The sequence below is a fragment of the Pantherophis guttatus genome, chromosome 6, assembly GCF_059756535.1.
Source record: "Pantherophis guttatus breed Tessera chromosome 6, ASM5975653v1, whole genome shotgun sequence".
Lineage (NCBI taxonomy): Eukaryota > Metazoa > Chordata > Lepidosauria > Squamata > Colubridae > Pantherophis > Pantherophis guttatus.
The window spans coordinates 85,537,324-85,564,226 of record NC_142068.1 but is presented as its reverse complement, the minus strand read 5'-3'; positions in this window follow the sequence as shown (position 1 = coordinate 85,564,226).

Here is a 26,903-nt window from a genome sequence, read left to right as displayed (position 1 = left end):
AAATCAAGCCTTTTTGGTGCCTGGGGAGAGAAAACGCGTGACTCCGCGGTCAGGAAAAATGCTGCCCAGCAACCAAAATATTTTTTGAAGCCATTTTTTTCTTTTTGAAACCAAATACAAAAACGGACACTAGGATGAGTTTCGGGATGAAATTCCATGTCTAAAAATGGTGTTGCTTCCACTTTTTAAAAATCAAGCCTTTTTGGTGCCTTTGGAAGAAAACGCGTGACTCCGCGGTCAGGAAAAATGCTGCCCAGCAACCAAAATGTTTTTTAAAACCCTTTTTTTCTTTTTGAAACCAAATGCAAAAACGGACACCAGGATGAGTTTCGGGATGAAATTCCATGTCTAAAAATGGTGTTGCTTTCACTTTTTAAAAATCAAGCCTTTTTGACGCCTGAGGAAGAAAACGAGTGACTCCGCGGTCCGGAAAAATGCTGCCCAGGAACCAAAACGTTCCTTGAAGCCAAATTTTTTTTTTTGAAACCAAATGCCAAAACGGACACCAGTATGAGTTTCGGGATGAAATTCCATGTCTAAAAATGGTGTTGCTTCCACTTTTTAAAAATCAAGCCTTTTTGGTGCCTGCGGAAGAAAACGCGTGATTCCGCGGTCAGGAAAAATGCTGCCCAGCAACCAAAATGTTTTTTGAAGCCATTTTTTTCTTTTTGAAACCAAATGCCAAAACGGACACCAGTATGAGTTTCGGATGAAATTCCATGTTTAAAAATGGTGTTGCTTCCACTTTTTAAAAATCAAGCCTTTTTGGTGCCTGGGGAGAGAAAACGCGTGACTCCGCGGTCAGGAAAAATGCTGCCCAGCAACCAAAATATTTTTTGAAGCCATTTTTTTCTTTTTGAAACCAAATACAAAAACGGACACTAGGATGAGTTTCGGGATGAAATTCCATGTCTAAAAATGGTGTTGCTTCCACTTTTTAAAAATCAAGCCTTTTTGGTGCCTGCGGAAGAAAACGCGTGACTCCGCGGTCAGGAAAAATGCTGCCCAGCAACCAAAATGTTTTTTGAAGCCATTTTTTTCTTTTTGAAACCAAATACAAAAACGGACACCAGGATGAGTTTCGGGATGAAATTCCATGTCTAAAAATGGTGTTGCTTTCACTTTTTAAAAATCAAGCCTTTTTGACGCCTGAGGAAGAAAACGAGTGACTCCGCGGTCAGGAAAAATGCTGCCCAGCAACCAAAATGTTTTTTGAAGGCAAATATTTTTTTTAAACCAAATGCAAAAACGGACACCAGGATGAGTTTCGGGATGAAATTCCATGTGTAAAAATGGTGTTGCTTCCACTTTTTAAAAATCAAGCCTTTTTGGTGCCTTTGGAAGAAAACGCGTTACTCCGCGGTCAGGAAAAATGCTGCCCAGCAACCAAAATGTTTTTTGAAGCCCTTTTTTTCTTCTTGAAACCAAATGCCAAAACGGACACCAGGATGAGTTTCGGGATGAAATTCCATGTCTAAAAATGGTGTTGCTTCCACTTTTTAAAAATCAAGCCTTTTTGGTGCCTGCGGAAGAAAACGCGTGATTCCGCGGTCAGGAAAAATGCTGCCCAGCAACCAAAATGTTTTTTGAAGCCATTTTTTTCTTTTTGAAACCAAATGCCAAAACGGACACCAGTATGAGTTTCGGGATGAAATTCCATGTCTAAAAATGGTGTTGCTTTCACTTTTTAAAAATCAAGCCTTTTTGACGCCTGAGGAAGAAAACGAGTGACTCCGCGGTCAGGAAAAATGCTGCCCAGCAACCAAAATGTTTTTTGAAGGCAAATATTTTTTTTAAACCAAATGCAAAAACGGACACCAGGATGAGTTTCGGGATGAAATTCCATGTCTAAAAATGGTGTTGCTTCCACTTTTTAAAAATCAAGCCTTTTTGGTGCCTTTGGAAGAAAACGCGTGACTCCGCGGTCAGGAAAAATGCTGCCCAGCAACCAAAATGTTTTTTGAAGCCATTTTTTCTTTTTGAAACCAAATACAAAAACGGACACTAGGATGAGTTTCGGGATGAAATTCCATGTCTAAAAATGGTGTTGCTTTCACTTTTTAAAAATCAAGCCTTTTTGGTGCCTGGGGAAGAAAACGCGTGACTCCGCGGTCAGGAAAAATGCTGCCCAGCAACCAAAATGTTTTTTGAAGCCCTTTTTTTCTTCTTGAAACCAAATGCAAAAACGGACACTAGGATGAGTTTCGGGATGAAATTCCATGTCTAAAAATGGTGTTGCTTTCACTTTTTAAAAATCAAGCCTTTTTGGTGCCTTTGGAAGAAAACGCGTGACTCCGCGGTCAGGAAAAATGATGCCCAGGAACCAAAACGTTTCTTGACGCCAAATTTTTTTTTTTGGAACCAAATGCAAAAACGGACACCAGGATGAGTTTCAGGATGAAATTCCATGTCTAAAAATGGTGTTGCTTCCACTTTTTAAAAATCAAGCCTTTTTGGTGCCTGAGGAAGAAAACGAGTGACTCTGCGGTCAGGAATAATGCTGCCCAGGAACCAAAACGTTCCTTGAAGCCAAATTTTTTTTTTTGAAACCAAATGCCAAAACGGACACCAGTATGAGTTTCGGGATGAAATTCCATGTCTAAAAATGGTGTTGCTTCCACTTTTTAAAAATCAAGCCTTTTTGGTGCCTGCGGAAAAAAACGCGTGATTCCGCGGTTAGGAAAAATGCTGCCCAGCAACCAAAATGTTTTTTGAAGCCATTTTTTTTCTTTTTGAAACCAAATGCCAAAACGGACACCAGTATGAGTTTCGGGATGAAATTCCATGTCTAAAAATGGTGTTGCTTCCACTTTTTAAAAATCAAGCCTTTTTGGTGCCTTTGGAAGAAAACGCGTTACTCCGCGGTCAGGAAAAATGCTGCCCAGCAACCAAAATGTTTTTTGAAGCCCTTTTTTTCTTCTTGAAACCAAATGCCAAAACGGACACCAGGATGAGTTTCGGGATGAAATTCCATGTCTAAAAATGGTGTTGCTTCCACTTTTTAAAAATCAAGCCTTTTTGGTGCCTGCGGAAGAAAACGCGTGATTCCGCGGTCAGGAAAAATGCTGCCCAGCAACCAAAATGTTTTTTGAAGCCATTTTTTTCTTTTTGAAACCAAATGCCAAAACGGACACCAGTATGAGTTTCGGGATGAAATTCCATGTCTAAAAATGGTGTTGCTTTCACTTTTTAAAAATCAAGCCTTTTTGACGCCTGAGGAAGAAAACGAGTGACTCCGCGGTCAGGAAAAATGCTGCCCAGCAACCAAAATGTTTTTTGAAGGCAAATATTTTTTTTAAACCAAATGCAAAAACGGACACCAGGATGAGTTTCGGGATGAAATTCCATGTCTAAAAATGGTGTTGCTTCCACTTTTTAAAAATCAAGCCTTTTTGGTGCCTTTGGAAGAAAACGCGTGACTCCGCGGTCAGGAAAAATGCTGCCCAGCAACCAAAATGTTTTTTGAAGCCATTTTTTCTTTTTGAAACCAAATACAAAAACGGACACTAGGATGAGTTTCGGGATGAAATTCCATGTCTAAAAATGGTGTTGCTTTCACTTTTTAAAAATCAAGCCTTTTTGGTGCCTGGGGAAGAAAACGCGTGACTCCGCGGTCAGGAAAAATGCTGCCCAGCAACCAAAATGTTTTTTGAAGCCCTTTTTTTCTTCTTGAAACCAAATGCAAAAACGGACACTAGGATGAGTTTCGGGATGAAATTCCATGTCTAAAAATGGTGTTGCTTTCACTTTTTAAAAATCAAGCCTTTTTGGTGCCTTTGGAAGAAAACGCGTGACTCCGCGGTCAGGAAAAATGATGCCCAGGAACCAAAACGTTTCTTGACGCCAAATTTTTTTTTTTGGAACCAAATGCAAAAACGGACACCAGGATGAGTTTCAGGATGAAATTCCATGTCTAAAAATGGTGTTGCTTCCACTTTTTAAAAATCAAGCCTTTTTGGTGCCTGAGGAAGAAAACGAGTGACTCTGCGGTCAGGAATAATGCTGCCCAGGAACCAAAACGTTCCTTGAAGCCAAATTTTTATTTTTGAAACCAAATGCCAAAACGGACACCAGTATGAGTTTCGGGATGAAATTCCATGTCTAAAAATGGTGTTGCTTCCACTTTTTAAAAATCAAGCCTTTTTGGTGCCTGCGGAAAAAAACGCGTGATTCCGCGGTTAGGAAAAATGCTGCCCAGCAACCAAAATGTTTTTTGAAGCCATTTTTTTTCTTTTTGAAACCAAATGCCAAAACGGACACCAGTATGAGTTTCGGGATGAAATTCCATGTCTAAAAATGGTGTTGCTTCCACTTTTTAAAAATCAAGCCTTTTTGGTGCCTGGGGAAGAAAACGCGTGACTCCGCGGTCAGGAAAAATGCTGCCCAGCAACCAAAATATTTTTTGAAGCCATTTTTTTCTTTTTGAAACCAAATACAAAAACGGACACTAGGATGAGTTTCGGGATGAAATTCCATGTCTAAAAATGGTGTTGCTTCCACTTTTTAAAAATCAAGCCTTTTTGGTGCCTGCGGAAGAAAACGCGTGACTCCGCGGTCAGGAAAAATGCTGCCCAGCAACCAAAATGTTTTTTGAAGCCATTTTTTTCTTTTTGAAACCAAATACAAAAACGGACACCAGGATGAGTTTCGGGATGAAATTCCATGTCTAAAAATGGTGTTGCTTTCACTTTTTAAAAATCAAGCCTTTTTGACGCCTGAGGAAGAAAACGAGTGACTCCGCGGTCAGGAAAAATGCTGCCCAGCAACCAAAATGTTTTTTGAAGGCAAATATTTTTTTTAAACCAAATGCAAAAACGGACACCAGGATGAGTTTCGGGATGAAATTCCATGTGTAAAAATGGTGTTGCTTCCACTTTTTAAAAATCAAGCCTTTTTGGTGCCTTTGGAAGAAAACGCGTTACTCCGCGGTCAGGAAAAATGCTGCCCAGCAACCAAAATGTTTTTTGAAGCCCTTTTTTTCTTCTTGAAACCAAATGCCAAAACGGACACCAGGATGAGTTTCGGGATGAAATTCCATGTCTAAAAATGGTGTTGCTTCCACTTTTTAAAAATCAAGCCTTTTTGGTGCCTGCGGAAGAAAACGCGTGATTCCGCGGTCAGGAAAAATGCTGCCCAGCAACCAAAATGTTTTTTGAAGCCATTTTTTTCTTTTTGAAACCAAATGCCAAAACGGACACCAGTATGAGTTTCGGGATGAAATTCCATGTCTAAAAATGGTGTTGCTTTCACTTTTTAAAAATCAAGCCTTTTTGACGCCTGAGGAAGAAAACGAGTGACTCCGCGGTCAGGAAAAATGCTGCCCAGCAACCAAAATGTTTTTTGAAGGCAAATATTTTTTTTAAACCAAATGCAAAAACGGACACCAGGATGAGTTTCGGGATGAAATTCCATGTCTAAAAATGGTGTTGCTTCCACTTTTTAAAAATCAAGCCTTTTTGGTGCCTTTGGAAGAAAACGCGTGACTCCGCGGTCAGGAAAAATGCTGCCCAGCAACCAAAATGTTTTTTGAAGCCATTTTTTCTTTTTGAAACCAAATACAAAAACGGACACTAGGATGAGTTTCGGGATGAAATTCCATGTCTAAAAATGGTGTTGCTTTCACTTTTTAAAAATCAAGCCTTTTTGGTGCCTGGGGAAGAAAACGCGTGACTCCGCGGTCAGGAAAAATGCTGCCCAGCAACCAAAATGTTTTTTGAAGCCCTTTTTTTCTTCTTGAAACCAAATGCAAAAACGGACACTAGGATGAGTTTCGGGATGAAATTCCATGTCTAAAAATGGTGTTGCTTTCACTTTTTAAAAATCAAGCCTTTTTGGTGCCTTTGGAAGAAAACGCGTGACTCCGCGGTCAGGAAAAATGATGCCCAGGAACCAAAACGTTTCTTGACGCCAAATTTTTTTTTTTGGAACCAAATGCAAAAACGGACACCAGGATGAGTTTCAGGATGAAATTCCATGTCTAAAAATGGTGTTGCTTCCACTTTTTAAAAATCAAGCCTTTTTGGTGCCTGAGGAAGAAAACGAGTGACTCTGCGGTCAGGAATAATGCTGCCCAGGAACCAAAACGTTCCTTGAAGCCAAATTTTTTTTTTTGAAACCAAATGCCAAAACGGACACCAGTATGAGTTTCGGGATGAAATTCCATGTCTAAAAATGGTGTTGCTTCCACTTTTTAAAAATCAAGCCTTTTTGGTGCCTGCGGAAAAAAACGCGTGATTCCGCGGTTAGGAAAAATGCTGCCCAGCAACCAAAATGTTTTTTGAAGCCATTTTTTTTCTTTTTGAAACCAAATGCCAAAACGGACACCAGTATGAGTTTCGGGATGAAATTCGATGTCTAAAAATGGTGTTGCTTCCACTTTTTAAAAATCAAGCCTTTTTGGTGCCTGGGGAAGAAAACGCGTGACTCCGCGGTCAGGAAAAATGCTGCCCAGCAACCAAAATATTTTTTGAAGCCATTTTTTTCTTTTTGAAACCAAATACAAAAACGGACACCAGGATGAGTTTCGGGATGAAATTCCATGTCTAAAAATGGTGTTGCTTTCACTTTTTAAAAATCAAGCCTTTTTGACGCCTGAGGAAGAAAACGAGTGACTCTGCAGTCAGGAATAATGCTGCCCAGGAACCAAAACGTTCCTTGAAGCCAAATTTTTTTTTTTGAAACCAAATGCCAAAACGGACACCAGTATGAGTTTCGGGATGAAATTCCATGTCTAAAAATGGTGTTGCTTCCACTTTTTAAAAATCAAGCCTTTTTGACGCCTGAGGAAGAAAACGAGTGATTCCGCGGTCAGAAAAAATGCTGCCCAGCAACCAAAATGTTTTTTGAAGGCAAATATTTTTTTTAAACCAAATGAAAAACGGACACCAGGATGAGTTTTGGGATGAAATTCCATGTCTAAAAATGGTGTTGCTTCCACTTTTTAAAAATCAAGCCTTTTTGGTGCCTTTGGAAGAAAACGCGTGACTCCGCGGTCAGGAAAAATGCTGCCCAGCAACCAAAATGTTTTTTAAAGCCCTTTTTTTCTTTTTGAAACCAAATGCAAAAACGGACACCAGGATGAGTTTCGGGATGACATTCCATGTCTAAAAATGGTGTTGCTTCCACTTTTTAAAAATCAAGCCTTTTTGGTGCCTGCGGAAGAAAACGCGTGACTCCGCGGTCAGGAAAAATGATGCCCAGGAACCAAAACGTTCCTTGAAGCCAATTTTTTTTTTTTTGAAACCAAATGCCAAAACGGACAGCAGTATGAGTTTCGGGATGAAATTCCATGTCTAAAAATGGTGTTGCTTCCACTTTTTAAAAATCAAGCCTTTTTGGTGCCTTTGGAAGAAAACGCGTGACTCCGCGGTCAGGAAAAATGCTGCCCAGCAACCAAAATGTTTTTTGAAGCCATTTTTTTCTTTTTGAAACCAAATGCCAAAACGGACACCAGTATGAGTTTCGGGATGAAATTCCATGTCTAAAAATGGTGTTGCTTCCACTTTTTAAAAATCAAGCCTTTTTGGTGCCTGGGGAAGAAAACGCGTGACTCCGCGGTCAGGAAAAATGCTGCCCAGCAACCAAAATATTTTTTGAAGCCATTTTTTTCTTTTTGAAACCAAATACAAAAACGGACACCAGGATGAGTTTCGGGATGAAATTCCATGTCTAAAAATGGTGTTGCTTTCACTTTTTAAAAATCAAGCCTTTTTGACGCCTGAGGAAGAAAACGAGTGACTCTGCAGTCAGGAATAATGCTGCCCAGGAACCAAAACGTTCCTTGAAGCCAAATTTTTTTTTTTGAAACCAAATGCCAAAACGGACACCAGTATGAGTTTCGGGATGAAATTCCATGTCTAAAAATGGTGTTGCTTCCACTTTTTAAAAATCAAGCCTTTTTGACGCCTGAGGAAGAAAACGAGTGATTCCGCGGTCAGAAAAAATGCTGCCCAGCAACCAAAATGTTTTTTGAAGGCAAATATTTTTTTTAAACCAAATGAAAAACGGACACCAGGATGAGTTTTGGGATGAAATTCCATGTCTAAAAATGGTGTTGCTTCCACTTTTTAAAAATCAAGCCTTTTTGGTGCCTTTGGAAGAAAACGCGTGACTCCGCGGTCAGGAAAAATGCTGCCCAGCAACCAAAATGTTTTTTAAAGCCCTTTTTTTCTTTTTGAAACCAAATGCAAAAACGGACACCAGGATGAGTTTCGGGATGACATTCCATGTCTAAAAATGGTGTTGCTTCCACTTTTTAAAAATCAAGCCTTTTTGGTGCCTGCGGAAGAAAACGCGTGACTCCGCGGTCAGGAAAAATGATGCCCAGGAACCAAAACGTTTCTTGACGCCAAATTTTTTTTTTTGGAACCAAATGCAAAAACGGACACCAGGATGAGTTTCAGGATGAAATTCCATGTCTAAAAATGGTGTTGCTTCCACTTTTTAAAAATCAAGCCTTTTTGGTGCCTGAGGAAGAAAACGAGTGACTCTGCGGTCAGGAATAATGCTGCCCAGGAACCAAAACGTTCCTTGAAGCCAAATTTTTTTTTTTTGAAACCAAATGCCAAAACGGACAGCAGTATGAGTTTCGGGATGAAATTCCATGTCTAAAAATGGTGTTGCTTCCACTTTTTAAAAATCAAGCCTTTTTGGTGCCTTTGGAAGAAAACGCGTGACTCCGCGGTCAGGAAAAATGCTGCCCAGCAACCAAAATGTTTTTTGAAGCCCTTTTTTTCTTCTTGAAACCAAATGCAAAAACGGACACCAGGATGAGTTTCGGGATGAAATTCCATGTCTAAAAATGGTGTTGCTTTCACTTTTTAAAAATCAAGCCGTTTGGATGCCTGGGGAAGAAAACGCGTGACTCCGCGGTCAGGAAAAATGCTGCCCAGTAACCAAAATGTTTTTTGAAGCCATTTTTTCTTTTTGAAACCAAATACAAAAACGGACACTAGGATGAGTTTCGGGATGAAATTCCATGTCTAAAAATGGTGTTGCTTCCACTTTTTAAAAATCAAGCCTTTTTGGTGCCTTTGGAAGAAAACGCGTGACTCCGCGGTCAGGAAAAATGCTGCCCAGCAACCAAAATGTTTTTTAAAGCCCTTTTTTTCTTTTTGAAACCAAATGCCAAAACGGACACCAGGATGAGTTTCGGGATGACATTCCATGTCTAAAAATGGTGTTGCTTCCACTTTTTAAAAATCAAGCCTTTTTGGTGCCTGCGGAAGAAAATGCGTGACTCCGCGGTCAGGAAAAATGATGCCCAGGAACCAAAACGTTTCTTGACGCCAAATTTTTTTTTGGAACCAAATGCAAAAACGGACACCAGGATGAGTTTCAGGATGAAATTCCATGTCTAAAAATGGTGTTGCTTCCACTTTTTAAAAATCAAGCCTTTTTGGTGCCTGAGGAAGAAAACGAGTGACTCTGCGGTCAGGAATAATGCTGCCCAGGAACCAAAACGTTCCTTGAAGCCAAATTTTTTTTTTTTGAAACCAAATGCCAAAACGGACACCAGTATGAGTTTCGGGATGAAATTCCATGTCTAAAAATGGTGTTGCTTCCACTTTTTAAAAATCAAGCCTTTTTGGTGCCTGCGGAAAAAAACGCGTGATTCCGCGGTTAGGAAAAATGCTGCCCAGCAACCAAAATGTTTTTTGAAGCCATTTTTTTCTTTTTGAAACCAAATGCCAAAACGGACACCAGTATGAGTTTCGGGATGAAATTCCATGTCTAAAAATGGTGTTGCTTCCACTTTTTAAAAATCAAGCCTTTTTGGTGCCTTTGGAAGAAAACGCGTGACTCCGCGGTCAGGAAAAATGCTGCCCAGCAACCAAAATATTTTTGAAGCCATTTTTTTCTTTTTGAAACCAAATACAAAAATGGACACCAGGATGAGTTTCGGGATGAAATTCCATGTCTAAAAATGGTGTTGCTTTCACTTTTTAAAAATCAAGCCTTTTTGGTGACTGGGGAAGAAAACGCGTGACTCCGCGGTCAGGAAAAATGCTGCCCAGCAACCAAAATGTTTTTTGAAGCCATTTTTTCTTTTTGAAACCAAATACAAAAACGGACACTAGGATGAGTTTCGGGATGAAATTCCATGTCTAAAAATGGTGTTGCTTTCACTTTTTAAAAATCAAGCCTTTTTGGTGCCTTTGGAAGAAAACGCGTGACTCCGCGGTCAGGAAAAATGCAGCCCAGCAACCAAAATGTTTTTTGCAGCCCTTTTTTTCTTCTTGAAACCAAATGCAAAAACGGACACCAGGATGAGTTTCGGGATGAAATTCCATGTCTAAAAATGGTGTTGCTTTCACTTTTTAAAAATCAAGCCTTTTTGGTGACTGGGGAAGAAAACGCGTGACTCCGCGGTCAGGAAAAATGCTGCCCAGCAACCAAAATGTTTTTTGAAGCCATTTTTTCTTTTTGAAACCAAATACAAAAACGGACACTAGGATGAGTTTCGGGATGAAATTCCATGTCTAAAAATGGTGTTGCTTCCACTTTTTAAAAATCAAGCCTTTTTGCTGCCTTTGGAAGAAAACGCGTGACTCCGCGGTCAGGAAAAATGATGCCCAGGAACCAAAACGTTTCTTGACGCCAAATTTTTTTTTTTGGAACCAAATGCAAAAACGGACACCAGGATGAGTTTCAGGATGAAATTCCATGTCTAAAAATGGTGTTGCTTCCACTTTTTAAAAATCAAGCCTTTTTGGTGCCTGAGGAAGAAAACGAGTGACTCTGCGGTCAGGAATAATGCTGCCCAGGAACCAAAACGTTCCTTGAAGCCAAATTTTTTTTTTTGAAACCAAATGCCAAAACGGACACCAGTATGAGTTTCGGGATGAAATTCCATGTCTAAAAATGGTGTTGCTTCCACTTTTTAAAAATCAAGCCTTTTTGGTGCCTGCGGAAAAAAACGCGTGATTCCGCGGTTAGGAAAAATGCTGCCCAGCAACCAAAATGTTTTTTGAAGCCATTTTTTTCTTTTTGAAACCAAATGCCAAAACGGACACCAGTATGAGTTTCGGGATGAAATTCCATGTCTAAAAATGGTGTTGCTTCCACTTTTTAAAAATCAAGCCTTTTTGGTGCCTGGGGAAGAAAACGCGTGACTCCGCGGTCAGGAAAAATGCTGCCCAGCAACCAAAATATTTTTTGAAGCCATTTTTTTCTTTTTGAAACCAAATACAAAAACGGACACCAGGATGAGTTTCGGGATGAAATTCCATGTCTAAAAATGGTGTTGCTTTCACTTTTTAAAAATCAAGCCTTTTTGACGCCTGAGGAAGAAAACGAGTGACTCTGCAGTCAGGAATAATGCTGCCCAGGAACCAAAACGTTCCTTGAAGCCAAATTTTTTTTTTTGAAACCAAATGCCAAAACGGACACCAGTATGAGTTTCGGGATGAAATTCCATGTCTAAAAATGGTGTTGCTTCCACTTTTTTAAAAATCAAGCCTTTTTGACGCCTGAGGAAGAAAACGAGTGACTCCGCGGTCAGGAAAAATGCTGCCCAGCAACCAAAATGTTTTTTGAAGGCAAATATTTTTTTTAAACCAAATGCAAAAACGGACACCAGGATGAGTTTCGGGATGAAATTCCATGTCTAAAAATGGTGTTGCTTCCACTTTTTAAAAATCAAGCCTTTTTGGTGCCTTTGGAAGAAAACGCGTGACTCCGCGGTCAGGAAAAATGCTGCCCAGCAACCAAAATGTTTTTTAAAGCCCTTTTTTTCTTTTTGAAACCAAATGCAAAAACGGACACCAGGATGAGTTTCGGGATGAAATTCCATGTCTAAAAATGGTGTTGCTTTCACTTTTTAAAAATCAAGCCTTTTTGGTGCCTTTGGAAGAAAACGCGTGACTCCGCGGTCAGGAAAAATGCTGCCCAGCAACCAAAATATTTTTGAAGCCATTTTTTTCTTTTTGAAACCAAATACAAAAATGGACACCAGGATGAGTTTCGGGATGAAATTCCATGTCTAAAAATGGTGTTGCTTTCACTTTTTAAAAATCAAGCCTTTTTGGTGACTGGGGAAGAAAACGCGTGACTACGCGGTCAGGAAAAATGCTGCCCAGCAACCAAAATGTTTTTTGAAGCCATTTTTTCTTTTTGAAACCAAATACAAAAACGGACACTAGGATGAGTTTCGGGATGAAATTCCATGTCTAAAAATGGTGTTGCTTTCACTTTTTAAAAATCAAGCCTTTTTGGTGCCTTTGGAAGAAAACGCGTGACTCCGCGGTCAGGAAAAATGCTGCCCAGCAACCAAAATGTTTTTTGAAGCCCTTTTTTTCTTCTTGAAACCAAATGCAAAAACGGACACCAGGATGAGTTTCGGGATGAAATTCCATGTCTAAAAATGGTGTTGCTTTCATTTTTTAAAAATCAAGCCTTTTTGGTGACTGGGGAAGAAAACGCGTGACTCCGCGGTCAGGAAAAATGCTGCCCAGCAACCAAAATGTTTTTTGAAGCCATTTTTTCTTTTTGAAACCAAATACAAAAACGGACACTAGGATGAGTTTCGGGATGAAATTCCATGTCTAAAAATGGTGTTGCTTCCACTTTTTAAAAATCAAGCCTTTTTGCTGCCTTTGGAAGAAAACGCGTGACTCCGCGGTCAGGAAAAATGATGCCCAGGAACCAAAACGTTTCTTGACGCCAAATTTTTTTTTTTGGAACCAAATGCAAAAACGTACACCAGGATGAGTTTCAGGATGAAATTCCATGTCTAAAAATGGTGTTGCTTCCACTTTTTAAAAATCAAGCCTTTTTGGTGCCTGAGGAAGAAAACGAGTGACTCTGCGGTCAGGAATAATGCTGCCCAGGAACCAAAACGTTCCTTGAAGCCAAATTTTTTTTTTTGAAACCAAATGCCAAAACGGACACCAGTATGAGTTTCGGGATGAAATTCCATGTCTAAAAATGGTGTTGCTTCCACTTTTTAAAAATCAAGCCTTTTTGGTGCCTGCGGAAAAAAACGCGTGATTCCGCGGTTAGGAAAAATGCTGCCCAGCAACCAAAATGTTTTTTGAAGCCATTTTTTTCTTTTTGAAACCAAATGCCAAAACGGACACCAGTATGAGTTTCGGGATGAAATTCCATGTCTAAAAATGGTGTTGCTTCCACTTTTTAAAAATCAAGCCTTTTTGGTGCCTGGGGAAGAAAACGCGTGACTCCGCGGTCAGGAAAAATGCTGCCCAGCAACCAAAATATTTTTTGAAGCCATTTTTTTCTTTTTGAAACCAAATACAAAAACGGACACCAGGATGAGTTTCGGGATGAAATTCCATGTCTAAAAATGGTGTTGCTTTCACTTTTTAAAAATCAAGCCTTTTTGACGCCTGAGGAAGAAAACGAGTGACTCTGCAGTCAGGAATAATGCTGCCCAGGAACCAAAACGTTCCTTGAAGCCAAATTTTTTTTTTTGAAACCAAATGCCAAAACGGACACCAGTATGAGTTTCGGGATGAAATTCCATGTCTAAAAATGGTGTTGCTTCCACTTTTTTAAAAATCAAGCCTTTTTGACGCCTGAGGAAGAAAACGAGTGACTCCGCGGTCAGGAAAAATGCTGCCCAGCAACCAAAATGTTTTTTGAAGGCAAATATTTTTTTTAAACCAAATGCAAAAACGGACACCAGGATGAGTTTCGGGATGAAATTCCATGTCTAAAAATGGTGTTGCTTCCACTTTTTAAAAATCAAGCCTTTTTGGTGCCTTTGGAAGAAAACGCGTGACTCCGCGGTCAGGAAAAATGCTGCCCAGCAACCAAAATGTTTTTTAAAGCCCTTTTTTTCTTTTTGAAACCAAATGCAAAAACGGACACCAGGATGAGTTTCGGGATGACATTCCATGTCTAAAAATGGTGTTGCTTCCACTTTTTAAAAATCAAGTCTTTTTGGTGCCTGCGGAAGAAAACGCGTGACTCCGCGGTCAGGAAAAATGATGCCCAGGAACCAAAACGTTTCTTGACGCCAAATTTTTTTTTTTGGAACCAAATGCAAAAACGGACACCAGGATGAGTTTCAGGATGAAATTCCATGTCTAAAAATGGTGTTGCTTCCACTTTTTAAAAATCAAGCCTTTTTGGTGCCTGAGGAAGAAAACGAGTGACTCTGCGGTCAGGAATAATGCTGCCCAGGAACCAAAACGTTCCTTGAAGCCAATTTTTTTTTTTTGAAACCAAATGCCAAAACGGACACCAGTATGAGTTTCGGGATGAAATTCCATGTCTAAAAATGGTGTTGCTTCCACTTTTTAAAAATCAAGCCTTTTTGGTGCCTTTGGAAGAAAACGAGTGACTCCGCGGTCAGGAAAAATGCTGCCCAGCAACCAAAATGTTTTTTGAAGCCCTTTTTTTCTTCTTGAAACCAAATGCAAAAACGGACACCAGGATGAGTTTCGGGATGAAATTCCATGTCTAAAAATGGTGTTGCTTTCACTTTTTAAAAATCAAGCCTTTTTGATGCCTGGGGAAGAAAACGCGTGACTCCGCGGTCAGGAAAAATGCTGCCCAGCAACCAAAATGTTTTTTGAAGCCATTTTTTCTTTTTGAAACCAAATACAAAAACGGACACTAGGATGAGTTTCGGGATGAAATTCCATGTCTAAAAATGGTGTTGCTTCCACTTTTTAAAAATCAAGCCTTTTTGGTGCCTTTGGAAGAAAACGCGTGACTCCGCGGTCAGGAAAAATGCTGCCCAGCAACCAAAATGTTTTTTAAAGCCCTTTTTTTCTTTTTGAAACCAAATGCAAAAACGGACACCAGGATGAGTTTCGGGATGACATTCCATGTCTAAAAATGGTGTTGCTTCCACTTTTTAAAAATCAAGCCTTTTTGGTGCCTGCGGAAGAAAACGCGTGACTCCGCGGTCAGGAAAAATGATGCCCAGGAACCAAAACGTTTCTTGACGCCAAATTTTTTTTTTTGGAACCAAATGCAAAAACGGACACCAGGATGAGTTTCAGGATGAAATTCCATGTCTAAAAATGGTGTTGCTTCCACTTTTTAAAAATCAAGCCTTTTTGGTGCCTGAGGAAGAAAACGAGTGACTCTGCGGTCAGGAATAATGCTGCCCAGGAACCAAAACGTTCCTTGAAGCCAAATTTTTTTTTTTTGAAACCAAATGCCAAAACGGACACCAGTATGAGTTTCGGGATGAAATTCCATGTCTAAAAATGGTGTTGCTTCCACTTTTTAAAAATCAACCCTTTTTGGTGCCTGCGGAAAAAAACGCGTGATTCCGCGGTTAGGAAAAATGCTGCCCAGCAACCAAAATGTTTTTTGAAGCCATTTTTTTCTTTTTGAAACCAAATGCCAAAACGGACACCAGTATGAGTTTCGGGATGAAATTCCATGTCTAAAAATGGTGTTGCTTCCACTTTTTAAAAATCAAGCCTTTTTGGTGCCTGGGGAAGAAAACGCGTGACTCCGCGGTCAGGAAAAATGCTGCCCAGCAACCAAAATATTTTTGAAGCCATTTTTTTCTTTTTGAAACCAAATACAAAAACGGACACCAGGATGAGTTTCGGGATGAAATTCCATGTCTAAAAATGGTGTTGCTTTCACTTTTTAAAAATCAAGCCTTTTTGACGCCTGAGGAAGAAAACGAGTGACTCTGCAGTCAGGAATAATGCTGCCCAGGAACCAAAACGTTCCTTGAAGCCAAATTTTTTTTTTTGAAACCAAATGCCAAAACGGACACCAGTATGAGTTTCGGGATGAAATTCCATGTCTAAAAATGGTGTTGCTTCCACTTTTTAAAAATCAAGCCTTTTTGGTGCCTGCGGAAGAAAACGCGTGACTCCGCGGTCAGGAAAAATGCTGCCCAGCAACCAAAATGTTTTTTGAAGCCATTTTTTTCTTTTTGAAACCAAATACAAAAACGGACACCAGGATGAGTTTCGGGATGAAATTCCATGTCTAAAAATGGTGTTGCTTTCACTTTTTAAAAATCAAGCCTTTTTGGTGCCTTTGGAAGAAAACGCGTGACTCCGCGGTCAGGAAAAATGCTGCCCAGCAACCAAAATGTTTTTTAAAACCCTTTTTTTCTTTTTGAAACCAAATGCAAAAACGGACACCAGGATGAGTTTCGGGATGACATTCCATGTCTAAAAATGGTGTTGCTTCCACTTTTTAAAAATCAAGCCTTTTTGGTGCCTGCGGAAGAAAACGCGTGACTCCGCGGTCAGGAAAATTGATGCCCAGGAACCAAAACGTTTCTTGACGCCAAATTTTTTTTTTTGGAACCAAATGCAAAAACGGACACCAGTATGAGTTTCAGGATGAAATTCCATGTCTAAAAATGGTGTTGCTTCCACTTTTTAAAAATCAAGTCTTTTTGGTGCCTGAGGAAGAAAACGAGTGACTCTGCAGTCAGGAATAATGCTGCCCAGGAACCAAAACGTTCCTTGAAGCCAAATTTTTTTTTTTGAAACCAAATGCCAAAACGGACACCAGTATGAGTTTCGGGATGAAATTCCATGTCTAAAAATGGTGTTGCTTCCACTTTTTAAAAATCAAGCCTTTTTGGTGCCTGCGGAAGAAAACGCGTGACTCCGCGGTCAGGAAAAATGCTGCCCAGCAACCAAAATGTTTTTTGAAGCCATTTTTTTCTTTTTGAAACCAAATACAAAAACGGACACCAGGATGAGTTTCGGGATGAAATTCCATGTCTAAAAATGGTATTGCTTTCACTTTTTAAAAATCAAGCCTTTTTGACGCCTGAGGAAGAAAACGAGTGACTCCGCGGTCAGGAAAAATGCTGCCCAGCAACCAAAATGTTTTTTGAAGGCAAATATTTTTTTTAAACCAAATGCAAAAACGGACACCAGGATGAGTTTCGGGATGAAATTCCATGTGTAAAAATGGTGTTGCTTCCACTTTTTAAAAATCAAGCCTTTTTGGTGCCTGCGGAAGAAAACGCGTGACTCCGCGGTCAGGAAAAATGATGCCCAGGAACCAAAACGTTTCTTGACGCCAAATTTTTTTTTTTGGAACCAAATGCAAAAACGGACACCAGGATGAGTTTCAGGATGAAATTCCATGTCTAAAAATGGTGTTGCTTCCACTTTTTAAAAATCAAGCCTTTTTGGTGCCTGAGGAAGAAAACGAGTGACTCTGCGGTCAGGAATAATGCTGCCCAGGAACCAAAACGTTCCTTGAAGCCAAATTTTTTTTTTTGAAACCAAATGCCAAAACGGACACCAGTATGAGTTTCGGGATGAAATTCCATGTCTAAAAATGGTGTTGCTTCCACTTTTTAAAAATCAAGCCTTTTTGGTGCCTGCGGAAGAAAACGCGTGATTCCGCGGTCAGGAAAAATGCTGCCCAGCAACCAAAATGTTTTTTGAAGCCATTTTTTTCTTTTTGAAACCAAATGCCAAAACGGACACCAGTATGAGTTTCGGGATGAAATTCCATGTCTAAAAATGGTGTTGCTTCCACTTTTTAAAAATCAAGCCTTTTTGGTGCCTGGGGAAGAAAACGCGTGACTCCGCGGTCAGGAAAAATGCTGCCCAGCAACCAAAATATTTTTTGAAGCCATTTTTTTCTTTTTGAAACCAAATGCAAAAACGGACACCAGGATGAGTTTCGGGATGACATTCCATGTCTAAAAATGGTGTTGCTTCCACTTTTTAAAAATCAAGCCTTTTTGGTGCCTGCGGAAGAAAACGCGTGACTCCGCGGTCAGGAAAAATGATGCCCAGGAACCAAAACGTTTCTTGACGCCAAATTTTTTTTTTTGGAACCAAATGCAAAAACGGACACCAGGATGAGTTTCAGGATGAAATTCCATGTCTAAAAATGGTGTTGCTTCCACTTTTTAAAAATCAAGCCTTTTTGGTGCCTGAGGAAGAAAACGAGTGACTCTGCGGTCAGGAATAATGCTGCCCAGGAACCAAAACGTTCCTTGAAGCCAAATTTTTTTTTTTGAAACCAAATGCCAAAACGGACACCAGTATGAGTTTCGGGATGAAATTCCATGTCTAAAAATGGTGTTGCTTCCACTTTTTAAAAATCAAGCCTTTTTGGTGCCTGCGGAAGAAAACGCGTGACTCCGCGTTCAGGAAAAATGCTGCCCAGCAACCAAAATATTTTTTGAAGCCATTTTTTTCTTTTTGAAACCAAATACAAAAACGGACACTAGGATGAGTTTCGGGATGAAATTCCATGTCTAAAAATGGTGTTGCTTCCACTTTTTAAAAATCAAGCCTTTTTGGTGCCTTTGGAAGAAAACGCGTGACTCCGCGGTCAGGAAAAATGCTGCCCAGCAACCAAAATGTTTTTTAAAACCCTTTTTTTCTTTTTGAATCCAAATGCAAAAACGGACACCAGGATGAGTTTCGGGATGACATTCCATGTCTAAAAATGGTGTTGCTTCCACTTTTTAAAAATCAAGCCTTTTTGGTGCCTGCGGAAGAAAACGCGTGACTCCGCGGTCAGGAAAAATGATGCCCAGGAACCAAAACGTTTCTTGACGCCAAATTTTTTTTTTTGGAACCAAATGCAAAAACGGACACCAGGATGAGTTTCAGGATGAAATTCCATGTCTAAAAATGGTGTTGCTTTCACTTTTTAAAAATCAAGCCTTTTTGACGCCTGAGGAAGAAATCAAGTGACTCCGCGGTCAGGAAAAATGCTGCCCAGCAACCAAAATGTTTTTTGAAGGCAAATATTTTTTTTAAACCAAATGCCAAAACAGACACCAGTATGAGTTTCGGGATGAAATTCCATGTCTAAAAATGGTGTTGCTTCCACTTTTTAAAAATCAAGCCTTTTTGGTGCCTTTGGAAGAAAACGCGTGACTCCGCGGTCAGGAAAAATGCTGCCCAGCAACCAAAATGTTTTTTGAAGCCATTTTTTTCTTTTTGAAACCAAATACAAAAACGGACACCAGTATGAGTTTCGGGATGAAATTCCATGTCTAAAAATGGTGTTGCTTCCACTTTTTAAAAATCAAGTCTTTTTGGTGCCTTTGGAAGAAAACGCGTGACTCCGCGGTCAGGAAAAATGCTGCCCAGCAACCAAAATGTTTTTTGAAGCCCTTTTTTTTTTTTTGAAACCAAATGCAAAAACGGACACCAGTATGAGTTTCGGGATGAAATTCCATGTCTAAAAATGGTGTTGCTTTCACTTTTTAAAAATCAAGCCTTTTTGGTGCCTGGGGAAGAAAACGCGTGACTCCGCGGTCAGGAAAAATGCTGCCCAGCAACCAAAATGTTTTTTGAAGCCATTTTTTCTTTTTGAAACCAAATACAAAAACGGACACTAGGATGAGTTTCGGGATGAAATTCCATGTCTAAAAATGGTGTTGCTTTCACTTTTTAAAAATCAAGCCTTTTTGGTGCCTGCGGAAGAAAACGCGTGACTCCGCGGTCAGGCAAAATGCTGCCCAGCAACCAAAATGTTTTTTGAAGCCATTTTTTCTTTTTGAAACCAAATACAAAAACGGACACCAGGATGAGTTTCGGGATGAAATTCCATGTCTAAAAATGGTGTTGCTTTCACTTTTTAAAAATCAAGCCTTTTTGACGCCTGAGGAAGAAATCAAGTGACTCCGCGGTCAGGAAAAATGCTGCCCAGCAACCAAAATGTTTTTTGAAGGCAAATATTTTTTTTAAACCAAATGCAAAAACGGACACCAGGATGAGTTTCGGGATGAAATTCCATGTCTAAAAATGGTGTTGCTTCCACTTTTTAAAAATCAAGTCTTTTGGTGCCTTTGGCAGAAAACGCGTGACTCCGCGGTCAGGAAAAATGCTGCCCAGCAACCAAAATGTTTTTTTAAGCCCTTTTTTTCTTCTTGAAACCAAATGCAAAAACGGACACTAGGATGAGTTTCGGGATGAAATTCCATGTCTAAAAATTGTGTTGCTTTCACTTTTTAAAAATCAAGCCTTTTTGGTGCCTGGGGAAGAAAACGCGTGACTCCGCGGTCAGGAAAAATGCTGCCCAGCAACCAAAATGTTTTTTGAAGCCTTTTTTTTCTTCTTGAAACCAAATGCCAAAACGGACACCCGGATGAGTTTCGGGATGAAATTCCATGTCTAAAAATGGTGTTGCTTCCACTTTTAAAAAATCAAGCCTTTTTGGTGCCTGCGGAAGAAAACGCGTGATTCCGCGGTCAGGAAAAATGCTGCCCAGCAACCAAAATGTTTTTTGAAGCCATTTTTTTCTTTTTGAAACCAAATGCCAAAACGGACACCAGTATGAGTTTCGGGATGAAATTCCATGTCTAAAAATGGTGTTGCTTTCACTTTTTAAAAATCAAGCCTTTTTGACGCCTGAGGAAGAAAACGAGTGACTCCGCGGTCAGGAAAAATGCTGCCCAGCAACCAAAATATTTTTTGAAGGCAAATATTTTTTTTAAACCAAATGCAAAAACGGACACCAGGATGAGTTTCGGGATGAAATTCCATGTCTAAAAATGGTGTTGCTTCCACTTTTTAAAAATCAAGCCTTTTTGGTGCCTGGGGAAGAAAACGCGTGACTCCGCGGTCAGGAAAAATGCTGCCCAGCAACCAAAATATTTTTTGAAGCCATTTTTTTCTTTTTGAAACCAAATACAAAAACGGACACTAGGATGAGTTTCGGGATGAAATTCCATGTCTAAAAATGGTGTTGCTTCCACTTTTTAAAAATCAAGCCTTTTTGGTGCCTTTGGAAGAAAACGCGTGACTCCGCGGTCAGGAAAAATGCTGCCCAGCAACCAAAATGTTTTTTAAAACCCTTTTTTTCTTTTTGAAACCAAATGCAAAAACGGACACCAGGATGAGTTTCGGGATGACATTCCATGTCTAAAAATGGTGTTGCTTCCACTTTTTAAAAATCAAGCCTTTTTGGTGCCTGCCGAAGAAAACGCGTGACTCCGCGGTCAGGAAAAATGATGCCCAGGAACCAAAACGTTTCTTGACGCCAAATTTTTTTTTTTGGAACCAAATGCAAAAACGGACACCAGGATGAGTTTCAGGATGAAATTCCATGTCTAAAAATGGTGTTGCTTCCACTTTTTAAAAATCAAGCCTTTTTGGTGCCTGAGGAAGAAAACGAGTGACTCTGCGGTCAGGAATAATGCTGCCCAGGAACCAAAACGTTTCTTGAAGCCAAATTTTTTTTTTTGAAACCAAATGCCAAAACGGACACCAGTATGTGTTTCGGGATGAAATTCCATGTCTAAAAATGGTGTTGCTTCCACTTTTTAAAAATCAAGCCTTTTTGGTGCCTGCGGAAGAAAACGCGTGACTCCGTGGTCAGGAAAAATGCTGCCCAGCAACCAAAATGTTTTTTGAAGGCAAATATTTTTTTTAAACCAAATGCAAAAACGGACACCAGGATGAGTTTCGGGATGAAATTCCATGTGTAAAAATGGTGTTGCTTCCACTTTTTAAAAATCAAGCCTTTTTGGTGCCTGCGGAAGAAAACGCGTGACTCTGCTGTCAGGAAAAATGATGCCCAGGAACCAAAACGTTTCTTGACGCCAATTTTTTTTTTTTGGAACCAAATGCAAAAACGGACACCAGGATGAGTTTCAGGATGAAATTCCATGTCTAAAAATGGTGTTGCTTCCACTTTTTAAAAATCAAGCCTTTTTGGTGCGTGCAAGAGAAAACGCGTGACTCCGCGGCCAGGAAAAATGCTGCCCAGCAACCAAAATGTTTTTTGAAGCCATTTTTTTCTTTTTGAAACCAAATACAAAAACGGACACCAGGATGAGTTTCGGGATGAAATTCCATGTCTAAAAATGGTGTTGCTTTCACTTTTTAAAAATCAAGCCTTTTTGACGCCTGAGGAAGAAAACGAGTGACTCCGCGGTCAGGAAAAATGCTGCCCAGCAACCAAAATGTTTTTTGAAGGCAAATATTTTTTTTAAACCAAATGCAAAAACGGACACCAGGATGAGTTTCGGGATGAAATTCCATGTGTAAAAATGGTGTTGCTTCCACTTTTTAAAAATCAAGCCTTTTTGGTGCCTTTGGAAGAAAACGCGTGACTCCGCGGTCAGGAAAAATGCTGCCCAGCAACCAAAATGTTTTTTGAAGCCGTTTTTTTCTTCTTGAAACCAAATGCAAAAACGGACACCAGGATGAGTTTCGGGATGAAATTCCATGTCTAAAAATGGTGTTGCTTTCACTTTTTAAAAATCAAGCCTTTTTGGTGACTGGGGAAGAAAACGCGTGACTCCGCGGTCAGGAAAAATGCTGCCCAGCAACCAAAATGTTTTTTGAAGCCATTTTTTCTTTTTGAAAACAAATACAAAAACGGACACTAGGATGAGTTTCGGGATGAAATTCCATGTCTAAAAATGGTGTTGCTTCCACTTTTTAAAAATCAAGCCTTTTTGCTGCCTTTGGAAGAAAACGCGTGACTCCGCGGTCAGGAAAAATGATGCCCAGGAACCAAAACGTTTCTTGACGCCAAATTTTTTTTTTTGGAACCAAATGCAAAAACGGACACCAGGATGAGTTTCAGGATGAAATTCCATGTCTAAAAATGGTGTTGCTTCCACTTTTTAAAAATCAAGCCTTTTTGGTGCCTGAGGAAGAAAACGAGTGACTCTGCGGTCAGGAATAATGCTGCCCAGGAACCAAAACGTTCCTTGAAGCCAAATTTTTTTTTTTGAAACCAAATGCCAAAACGGACACCAGTATGAGTTTCGGGATGAAATTCCATGTCTAAAAATGGTGTTGCTTCCACTTTTTAAAAATCAAGCCTTTTTGGTGCCTGCGGAAAAAAACGCGTGATTCCGCGGTTAGGAAAAATGCTGCCCAGCAACCAAAATGTTTTTTGAAGCCATTTTTTTCTTTTTGAAACCAAATGCCAAAACGGACACCAGTATGAGTTTCGGGATGAAATTCCATGTCTAAAAATGGTGTTGCTTCCACTTTTTAAAAATCAAGCCTTTTTGGTGCCTGGGGAAGAAAACGCGTGACTCCGCGGTCAGGAAAAATGCTGCCCAGCAACCAAAATATTTTTTGAAGCCATTTTTTTCTTTTTGAAACCAAATACAAAAACGGACACCAGGATGAGTTTCGGGATGAAATTCCATGTCTAAAAATGGTGTTGCTTTCACTTTTTAAAAATCAAGCCTTTTTGACGCCTGAGGAAGAAAACGAGTGACTCTGCAGTCAGGAATAATGCTGCCCAGGAACCAAAACGTTCCTTGAAGCCAAATTTTTTTTTTTGAAACCAAATGCCAAAACGGACACCAGTATGAGTTTCGGGATGAAATTCCATGTCTAAAAATGGTGTTGCTTCCACTTTTTTAAAAATCAAGCCTTTTTGACGCCTGAGGAAGAAAACGAGTGACTCCGCGGTCAGGAAAAATGCTGCCCAGCAACCAAAATGTTTTTTGAAGGCAAATATTTTTTTTAAACCAAATGCAAAAACGGACACCAGGATGAGTTTCGGGATGAAATTCCATGTCTAAAAATGGTGTTGCTTCCACTTTTTAAAAATCAAGCCTTTTTGGTGCCTTTGGAAGAAAACGCGTGACTCCGCGGTCAGGAAAAATGCTGCCCAGCAACCAAAATGTTTTTTAAAGCCCTTTTTTTCTTTTTGAAACCAAATGCAAAAACGGACACCAGGATGAGTTTCGGGATGACATTCCATGTCTAAAAATGGTGTTGCTTCCACTTTTTAAAAATCAAGCCTTTTTGGTGCCTGCGGAAGAAAACGCGTGACTCCGCGGTCAGGAAAAATGATGCCCAGGAACCAAAACGTTTCTTGACGCCAAATTTTTTTTTTTGGAACCAAATGCAAAAACGGACACCAGGATGAGTTTCAGGATGAAATTCCATGTCTAAAAATGGTGTTGCTTCCACTTTTTAAAAATCAAGCCTTTTTGGTGCCTGAGGAAGAAAACGAGTGACTCTGCGGTCAGGAATAATGCTGCCCAGGAACCAAAACGTTCCTTGAAGCCAATTTTTTTTTTTTTGAAACCAAATGCCAAAACGGACACCAGTATGAGTTTCGGGATGAAATTCCATGTCTAAAAATGGTGTTGCTTCCACTTTTTAAAAATCAAGCCTTTTTGGTGCCTTTGGAAGAAAACGAGTGACTCCGCGGTCAGGAAAAATGCTGCCCAGCAACCAAAATGTTTTTTGAAGCCCTTTTTTTCTTCTTGAAACCAAATGCAAAAACGGACACCAGGATGAGTTTCGGGATGAAATTCCATGTCTAAAAATGGTGTTGCTTTCACTTTTTAAAAATCAAGCCTTTTTGATGCCTGGGGAAGAAAACGCGTGACTCCGCGGTCAGGAAAAATGCTGCCCAGCAACCAAAATGTTTTTTGAAGGCAAATATTTTTTTTAAACCAAATGCAAAAACGGACACCAGGATGAGTTTCGGGATGAAATTCCATGTCTAAAAATGGTGTTGCTTCCACTTTTTAAAAATCAAGCCTTTTTGGTGCCTTTGGAAGAAAACGCGTGACTCCGCGGTCAGGAAAAATGCTGCCCAGCAACCAAAATGTTTTTTAAAGCCCTTTTTTTCTTTTTGAAACCAAATGCAAAAACGGACACCAGGATGAGTTTCGGGATGACATTCCATGTCTAAAAATGGTGTTGCTTCCACTTTTTAAAAATCAAGCCTTTTTGGTGCCTGCGGAAGAAAACGCGTGACTCCGCGGTCAGGAAAAATGATGCCCAGGAACCAAAACGTTTCTTGACGCCAAATTTTTTTTTTTGGAACCAAATGCAAAAACGGACACCAGGATGAGTTTCAGGATGAAATTCCATGTCTAAAAATGGTGTTGCTTCCACTTTTTAAAAATCAAGCCTTTTTGGTGCCTGAGGAAGAAAACGAGTGACTCTGCGGTCAGGAATAATGCTGCCCAGGAACCAAAACGTTCCTTGAAGCCAATTTTTTTTTTTTTGAAACCAAATGCCAAAACGGACACCAGTATGAGTTTCGGGATGAAATTCCATGTCTAAAAATGGTGTTGCTTCCACTTTTTAAAAATCAAGCCTTTTTGGTGCCTTTGGAAGAAAACGAGTGACTCCGCGGTCAGGAAAAATGCTGCCCAGCAACCAAAATGTTTTTTGAAGCCCTTTTTTTCTTCTTGAAACCAAATGCAAAAACGGACACCAGGATGAGTTTCGGGATGAAATTCCATGTCTAAAAATGGTGTTGCTTTCACTTTTTAAAAATCAAGCCTTTTTGATGCCTGGGGAAGAAAACGCGTGACTCCGCGGTCAGGAAAAATGCTGCCCAGCAACCAAAATGTTTTTTGAAGCCATTTTTTCTTTTTGAAACCAAATACAAAAACGGACACTAGGATGAGTTTCGGGATGAAATTCCATGTCTAAAAATGGTGTTGCTTCCACTTTTTAAAAATCAAGCCTTTTTGGTGCCTTTGGAAGAAAACGCGTGACTCCGCGGTCAGGAAAAATGCTGCCCAGCAACCAAAATGTTTTTTAAAGCCCTTTTTTTCTTTTTGAAACCAAATGCAAAAACGGACACCAGGATGAGTTTCGGGATGACATTCCATGTCTAAAAATGGTGTTGCTTCCACTTTTTAAAAATCAAGCCTTTTTGGTGCCTGCGGAAGAAAACGCGTGACTCCGCGGTCAGGAAAAATGATGCCCAGGAACCAAAACGTTTCTTGACGCCAAATTTTTTTTTTTGGAACCAAATGCAAAAACGGACACCAGGATGAGTTTCAGGATGAAATTCCATGTCTAAAAATGGTGTTGCTTCCACTTTTTAAAAATCAAGCCTTTTTGGTGCCTGAGGAAGAAAACGAGTGACTCTGCGGTCAGGAATAATGCTGCCCAGGAACCAAAACGTTCCTTGAAGCCAAATTTTTTTTTTTTGAAACCAAATGCCAAAACGGACACCAGTATGAGTTTCGGGATGAAATTCCATGTCTAAAAATGGTGTTGCTTCCACTTTTTAAAAATCAACCCTTTTTGGTGCCTGCGGAAAAAAACGCGTGATTCCGCGGTTAGGAAAAATGCTGCCCAGCAACCAAAATGTTTTTTGAAGCCATTTTTTTCTTTTTGAAACCAAATGCCAAAACGGACACCAGTATGAGTTTCGGGATGAAATTCCATGTCTAAAAATGGTGTTGCTTCCACTTTTTAAAAATCAAGCCTTTTTGGTGCCTGGGGAAGAAAACGCGTGACTCCGCGGTCAGGAAAAATGCTGCCCAGCAACCAAAATATTTTTGAAGCCATTTTTTTCTTTTTGAAACCAAATACAAAAACGGACACCAGGATGAGTTTCGGGATGAAATTCCATGTCTAAAAATGGTGTTGCTTTCACTTTTTAAAAATCAAGCCTTTTTGACGCCTGAGGAAGAAAACGAGTGACTCTGCAGTCAGGAATAATGCTGCCCAGGAACCAAAACGTTCCTTGAAGCCAAATTTTTTTTTTTGAAACCAAATGCCAAAACGGACACCAGTATGAGTTTCGGGATGAAATTCCATGTCTAAAAATGGTGTTGCTTCCACTTTTTAAAAATCAAGCCTTTTTGGTGCCTGCGGAAGAAAACGCGTGACTCCGCGGTCAGGAAAAATGCTGCCCAGCAACCAAAATGTTTTTTGAAGCCATTTTTTTCTTTTTGAAACCAAATACAAAAACGGACACCAGGATGAGTTTCGGGATGAAATTCCATGTCTAAAAATGGTGTTGCTTTCACTTTTTAAAAATCAAGCCTTTTTGGTGCCTTTGGAAGAAAACGCGTGACTCCGCGGTCAGGAAAAATGCTGCCCAGCAACCAAAATGTTTTTTAAAACCCTTTTTTTCTTTTTGAAACCAAATGCAAAAACGGACACCAGGATGAGTTTCGGGATGACATTCCATGTCTAAAAATGGTGTTGCTTCCACTTTTTAAAAATCAAGCCTTTTTGGTGCCTGCGGAAGAAAACGCGTGACTCCGCGGTCAGGAAAATTGA